This window comes from Manis pentadactyla (assembly GCF_030020395.1).
Source record: "Manis pentadactyla isolate mManPen7 chromosome 15 unlocalized genomic scaffold, mManPen7.hap1 SUPER_15_unloc_1, whole genome shotgun sequence".
Taxonomy (NCBI): domain Eukaryota; kingdom Metazoa; phylum Chordata; class Mammalia; order Pholidota; family Manidae; genus Manis; species Manis pentadactyla.
This window is the reverse complement of record NW_026644588.1, coordinates 315,022-321,489: the sequence shown is the minus strand read 5'-3', so window position 1 is coordinate 321,489 and position 6,468 is coordinate 315,022. Positions and strand designations below refer to the sequence as shown.

The window sequence follows — 6,468 nt, the reverse complement described above, 5'->3', positions numbered from 1 at the left end:
TTGAAAGAGCTGTTACTGGCCAAACTGTGGACAACTGGAGCATTAAATTATTCACTGCAAGAGATTAAAATACACAGACTATGTTAAAAATCCATATATATATATATATAACATAGTGGCAACTTTTTAAGGATGCTTAGCATGTATGAAGAATTTATCCAGCTTCTCCTGAACAACCTGCACCCCAAGGTAACCAAAAACTGGTAAGGGAAAGTTTTTCCTTCTGGAAGAATTCTAGCAAATAGATGCAGAAGTAATGATATAAATAGAAAATCTCCATTTTGTAACTCCTAATAAAACAGTGGGTATAGGCGATGATCAAGATCAACAATGATTGCTGAAACCACCTTCTGAAAAATGGAGAACTCTGTGATAGGCGGATCAAGCTGTCAACACTTAATCAAAATAAACATCACAGTAGTGAACCAGACATTACGCGCCTTCTGATACGCTGCAACAGGAAACACGAACACCACCTGTGAAGGGCTGTCAAACACCCAGACATGAATCTAATTGCACCTCTACATCCAGCTACCTGTCTACAGGAAAGACAAGGGGGAGAGAAATGACACCCTGAGGATATAATCACCAAATCCAAAATGTGGTCAATCCTATGGGGAAAAAATTACCTGGTTTCAATAAATAAAAGGAAATTTATTCAGATCCTAACTTGAATAAGCTAAATGTATTTAAAAGTTTGACATAATTAGGAGGTAATCTAAACACAGTATTTTATGTTATTGCTAATATTTTTCAGTGTCTTAATTATTTTGTGCTTAGGCATTTAAAAGTCATCTTTTTTTCCCTGTATTTTTTTTCTATTAGTTATTGGTAACCTTATGTAATGATTTTTAAGCAGCTTTATTAAGACATGATACACATACAATTCATGCACTTAAACTGTACAATAGTTTTTAATATATTCATTATTTTAATGACCATAATAACAGTCAATTTTAGAGCACTTTTGTCACTCCCTAAAGAAACCAGCATCTATTTACCAGTCACTCACATTTTCCTCAAACTCCCAGCTGAAGGCAGCCACTTTATGGATTTTCCTATTGTGGAAAAAATTACCTTTTACAGATAAATTCTTAGGTATTTATGGGTGAAATGACGTGGGATTTGCTCCCAAATAATCCAGGGCTGGCTGGAAGCAAGTTCCAATAAGATTCTATTTAAAAAGCACTATATTGACTTGAGTATGTATCTTTGATGTTGGGGTTCTTGTTCATGGAGTCAAAGAATGAACTCAGCAAACAGTCAAGGTAGGAGAGCCAGAGAGAGGCTTTTATTGAGAGATACAGTGAGAGGACAGAGCTCCCGGCTCACGCCAGGAGGGGACAGGAGAGCCGGTAGTTGTATGTTGTCTAGGGGTCTTACAGGCAGTTGAGGACTTTTGGGAATGTGATAAAGGGCTTAGGGGTGTGGACTTCCACGTAGTCCCTGAATATTTAAAATTAACCTAATACAATAAATTTACTGCTCTGATTTCTCCCTGAGATACGGGTGCCTTGATCTGGGAGGTTATCAAACAAGGTCGCCTGCCCAGCCCCCAAGGTGGGCTGAGCTATTGTTTTCTAAAGAGTAAGTTAAGAATCATATTTCTTAACTTCCTGGGTTTTAAAATGCAATCTTATTTTTTTTAAGATGGAATCCTTCCTGCCTTTTACTATGTTGTTTATGCCTGGGCTTACTTGCTAAATTAGTTGCCCAGTTTGCAAATCACCTCATCAGGTCTGAAGGAGGAAAAACAGCACATAGGCCTGGGCCTTTTAGCATACTAAAGTAAATCTTTTTTTTTTTTCCAATTTCAAATCATTTATTTGCTGGGTAATCTTAAACAAATTGTGACCACCCTCAGACTGTTTCCTTACTAGTAAAATAGAGATCATAATAACAGCTTCTTTGAACAGTGTTACTGTGAAGATAAAATGAGAGATATGTATACAAACATATGATCATTTTTCTCCTACTACAGAAAGATTCCTGACCCGCATTTCTAAGTAGAGAAGTTACTGTTTTTAAATTCTTACTTTTAGTAACTTAAAAGTGAATCTTATGTGTAAGATAAATTCTAACTGAAATAAGCAGGTGACGAGAGGCAACAAAGGGCCAGGCACTTTATCTGAGCGCGGTCTCAGGCGAGGTTCACCACTCTACATAAATGGAGGCTGGGGAAGTCGCGCCGGGTCAGGGAGGTGGGGGCTTATAGGGGGTTAGGAGGGGGAGGAGAGGGCAAGCTGTCCTAGGGGGCGTGGAGAGGTATGATTGGCTAAAGGTGACATGATAGACAACTAGAAACTTTTTCCTTCCAAGAGGGAGGAGGCTGACATCCGGGTCTTAGTTGGCTCAGCGGAAGGATGGACTTCAGGAAGAGCTGTCCCCTTTCCATATAAGGCACGGACCTTGGGGTCTGGTCTGTTCTCCTTTTATCTCTGTGTTCTGTTTGTATGTCCTTGTTTTTTCCTTCCTCCAGCCTAACATTACGCATGATTACAAATGATTAGCTTAAAAAAACATGGGTTTCTTTCCTTTATCTGGGGAGTATTAACTGATCTCACTGAAGAATGATTCCAGGGCTTAATGTTTAGCACAGAGTTTCGGTAGGGGGTTTCCTTGCATGTTGTTACGTTGCTCTGACTGTAATTATCCTGCCTTGCCTTCTCCGGAGGCCCTCACCCTGCTCTGACTACACCACGGTCCCTGTCTCATCTTGATGTAAGCTAAATGTAACCTGAGTAATGCACTAGGGAAACATGGGATTTCATCACACTTTACTCTTGTTATAGTTAACATTTTCCATAATAAAAACGAAAAGATGATCTGTTCTATCATGAGGAAAGCCTCAAAGTGGGCACACACAGTATCACTTGATCTATGACTCAAAAATGGCCACGTTGTTGACTGCGGTTCTTCCCACCTTTCTGCTCTGCCATTCTCAGCATGTGACTTTGCGTCTTGGGCTGGCTTCCTCGTGGCGCTGGCACGCTGGTACTGCTCTGCACATTACATGCAGACAACACTGCCCAGAGGCAAGAAAAGGGCACACACTAGTGTTTTGTGTCCTTTTTTTTTTTTTGAGAAGAAACTTTCCCAGAAGCCCCCAGCAGACTTGTGATTTCTTCTTGGCCAGAATGCAGTCACAGGAGCAAGAGACCATTCCATCAAGACTTTCCCTTTGACAGTTCGATTCCAGGCTCTGCTGGAAGAATCTACAGATTGCAGGGTCATGTCAGCAAATATGATGTACACAAGTAAGAAGGGGATGGCGGTTGGGAAAGCGACCAACAAGGTCAGCCCCAGGAGGGTCAAGGCAAGGAAGGCTGGTCACGGGAGCACTCCAGACACGACGACATAGTCCAGGAGCTCAGGACGCCCGAGGTCGAGCTGAGCCGGCCTCGAAGGTTTCCTGTGGTCCCCCTCCGGGAAAAGCCAGGGAGGGTCAGCAGGTGGTGGGTCTCAGGGCCCAACGGTGCAGTGAGACTGAAAATACAACAACGGCCAGGCCATATATAATAGAATTCTGAGGCTCAACCTCTGAAGCAACAGGCCCCAAACAGTCAGTAATAGAATCCAGACGGGTGTACTGCCTTTTTGAACAAGTCCACCCACCATCACAGAGAGACCCAGGTTTCATCTTACCGAGGCTGCAAGCATCCTCCAGAGGACACGTCAGCAGGCCACAAGCCCACCTTTCCCCTAACCCCTCCCCTAAAAGAGCCCACCAAAAAACCTATCCATAAAAAGCCTTTTAGCCTGTCAGAGACGCCTTCTTTGTTCTTCTGGCCAGAACAGAGGGGTCCCTCTCACTTGTAGCGATAAACCTGCTTGGACTGTTGGGTTTGTATCCCTTTCAGTCAGGACTTGATCACTAACTGTGAGCTTCCTATTTTTTGCCCTTGTTCTGTTGGGGAAGCATTGTGTATTTTCCTCAGTCCTTGTCTCCGCAGTGACAAAGAACTGAAGGGCAGAGACACTAGTGAAGCAGAGAAAAAGTTTTATTTAAAGAGAGAAAAAGTACAGGCCATGTCAGCAAGGAGAGGTGCCCTGAAAGGTTGGAGAGTGAAAATTTAAGATTAAAAGGTTACACACTTAGAAATTGTGGATAACCTCAGAGAGAGGGGTGCACTGAAAGGCTGAGGGTTCCCCCTTTTAAGGGTTCTTTAGGAATGTGACTAAGGGCTGGGGGTGCAGACTTGTTAAGTGGTCTTTGAATGAGAATTAACACAAGGAACTTCCTGCTCTGATTTCTCCCTGGAATACCCGCATCTTGGTCTGGGGGGCACATCAAGCAAGACTGCCTGCCTAGCCCTCAAGGTGGGCTGAGTTATTGTCTGTTTAATAAAGAGTAAATTAAGAATCTTACTTCTTAACTTCCTGCCTTTTACTATGTTGTTTAAGGCTGGGCCTGCATGCTAAATTAGTTGCCTAGGTTACAAACTACTTGATTAGGGCTGAAGGAGGTAAAAAACAGCATATAGGTAAACCTAAAAATTAAGCTGGGTCTGAATGATTAATAAAGACATGGGCTATGCCGAGTGTGGGTAAAATTGTAACATTTCCAGAATATCTCGCCTGGCTTTGGTTCATTTGCATATCCCCAGGGGTGGAGAGAAGTTTATCTCCATGTCAGTGGGTAATTACCTGGGCAAGTGAGAGCTTATCTGTACCTGAGGGGTGACGGGGAGGGCTGGTTTTGCTTCTGCCAGAGCAGGAAAGAGAAATGGCCACGGACTGCAGTTTGTAAGCCATAAACAGATTTTAAACTTTGTTTTTCCCTTTGACTGATTTTGATTTTAGAGGTTTTTTTGCCCCGGGATTTCCTCTTCCCGGATTTACACTGAGGTACCCTCCTTTATCTGGGGAATATTCCAACATTCCAGACCAAGTTGCTCCTGGTTTTTGAGCTTAAACTGATTAACTTGGTCTTTTTGGTGGGCTTTCCTGGCCTCCTTCTCTTTCCAGCCCGCTCCTATCTCTTTTTCTGCCTAATGGTTTAATTTACGACCCATTGGTGAAAGTTGATATGCTTCCCTAAGCAATTACATAGTATGACCCGCCTCCAGTTAGCAGGACTTCCACTTCCGTACCTGACAAAGGGCAACCTGGGCACAGCGGACGCCTTTCCTCTTTTGTCGCTAAGCAACCCTCCTTATCCCCTGCCTGCCTGCCTCTTAAGCTCTGCGAAGCGCACCGGCCGGGGACGCATGACTTTGCGCCCGCGGGCGCTGAGCAATAGGCCGTCCCTGTCCGGCCCAGACGGTCTTCATTGAATTCCACGCAGATCAAGGCTCAGGGCAGGCCCAAGAGAAATGGACAAGGCCAGCACAGTTCTGACACAGATTCTGCCCTTGCCGCTGGTTGCAGATGCCTGCAGTCTGGTGTGAAGGCCTTGGATGCCAGAAGAGGAGAATCTGAGCCCAGGACGATGCCAGGGTGTAAGCCTGGGGAGAAGAGATCTCAGGGCTTACTGATATGCAAATGCACTAAAACCATACTTCTCTCCACCCCTGAGGATGAAGATGCAGTAGGGGCAGGAAAGATATTCTGGAAATATTACAATTTTACCCACACGAGGTTCCTGTTCGAGGAGCCAAAGAATGAACTTCGCAAGCACTCAAGGTAGGAGAGCCAGGCAGAGGCTTTTTTTAGAGATAAAACGAGAGGACAGAGCTCCCGGCTCACGCCAGGAGGTGACAAGAGAGGCGTGGGGTGGTGCGGTGCCTAGGGGATTTATAGACGGTTGATAGACAAAGGGCTAGGCATGCAGACCTGCTAAGTGGTCCCGAAATGTTTATCTTTGAAGAAACATTTTATTAGTCTTCTAGGTTATTTACAAGAACTTTACTGATCTGATTTCCTCCCAGGATATCAGCTTCCTGGTCTGGGGGACATATCAATCTAGACCGCCTGCTTTGCCCCGAGGTGGGCTGAGTTATTGTCTGTTAATGAGTATGTTAAGAAACTTACTTTTTAACGAATTGGGTTTTCAAATGCAATTTTATCTCCAAGATGGAATCCTTCCTGTTTTCACCAAGTTGTTTTGGGCTTGCTTGCTAAATTGCCCAGGTTGCAAATCACTCGATTAGGGCTGGAGGAGGAAAAGCAGCACCTGGGTAAAGTAAAAAAAGTAAGCTGGGCCCCCAGCACGCCAGAGCAAATCCCACAGCGGATCATCTTGCTTTGTTTTTTCCGAGGTTAGACCCTACTCTGCCTAAGCCCACGGTCCCTGTCCCAAGGGCAGACGGGCGCCAAGGAGCAGAGCCTCAGGAAAGCAACTCTAAAGCAAAACGGGCAGCTGCAAAAGGGGAACAGCCATGACCCGCCAACCCCAAGGCTCATACCGCTGGCGCCCAAAGAAACGGCCGCTGCCGCCGCGCTGCCTCGCGGGAGTCGTAGTTCAGTGCCCCGGGTGCGCGCACTTCCTCCGCCCACCGGAAGCGCCGCCATGGCCCCGCGCGCGCC

At 45.1% G+C, this 6,468-nt stretch overlaps 1 long non-coding RNA gene across 1 annotated transcript; it reads right to left on the bottom strand.

The window, feature by feature from the left end:
* Window positions 1-2,773: 2,773 nt before the first annotated feature.
* LOC118920203 (uncharacterized) lies at window positions 2,774-6,465 on the bottom strand. The gene is made up of 3 exons (XR_005027800.2): window positions 6,348-6,465; window positions 5,974-6,115; window positions 2,774-3,486 (listed from the first exon to the last, which is right to left on the bottom strand). It is a non-coding gene; the product is annotated as an uncharacterized LOC118920203 (long non-coding RNA).
* Window positions 6,466-6,468: the final 3 nt, after the last annotated feature.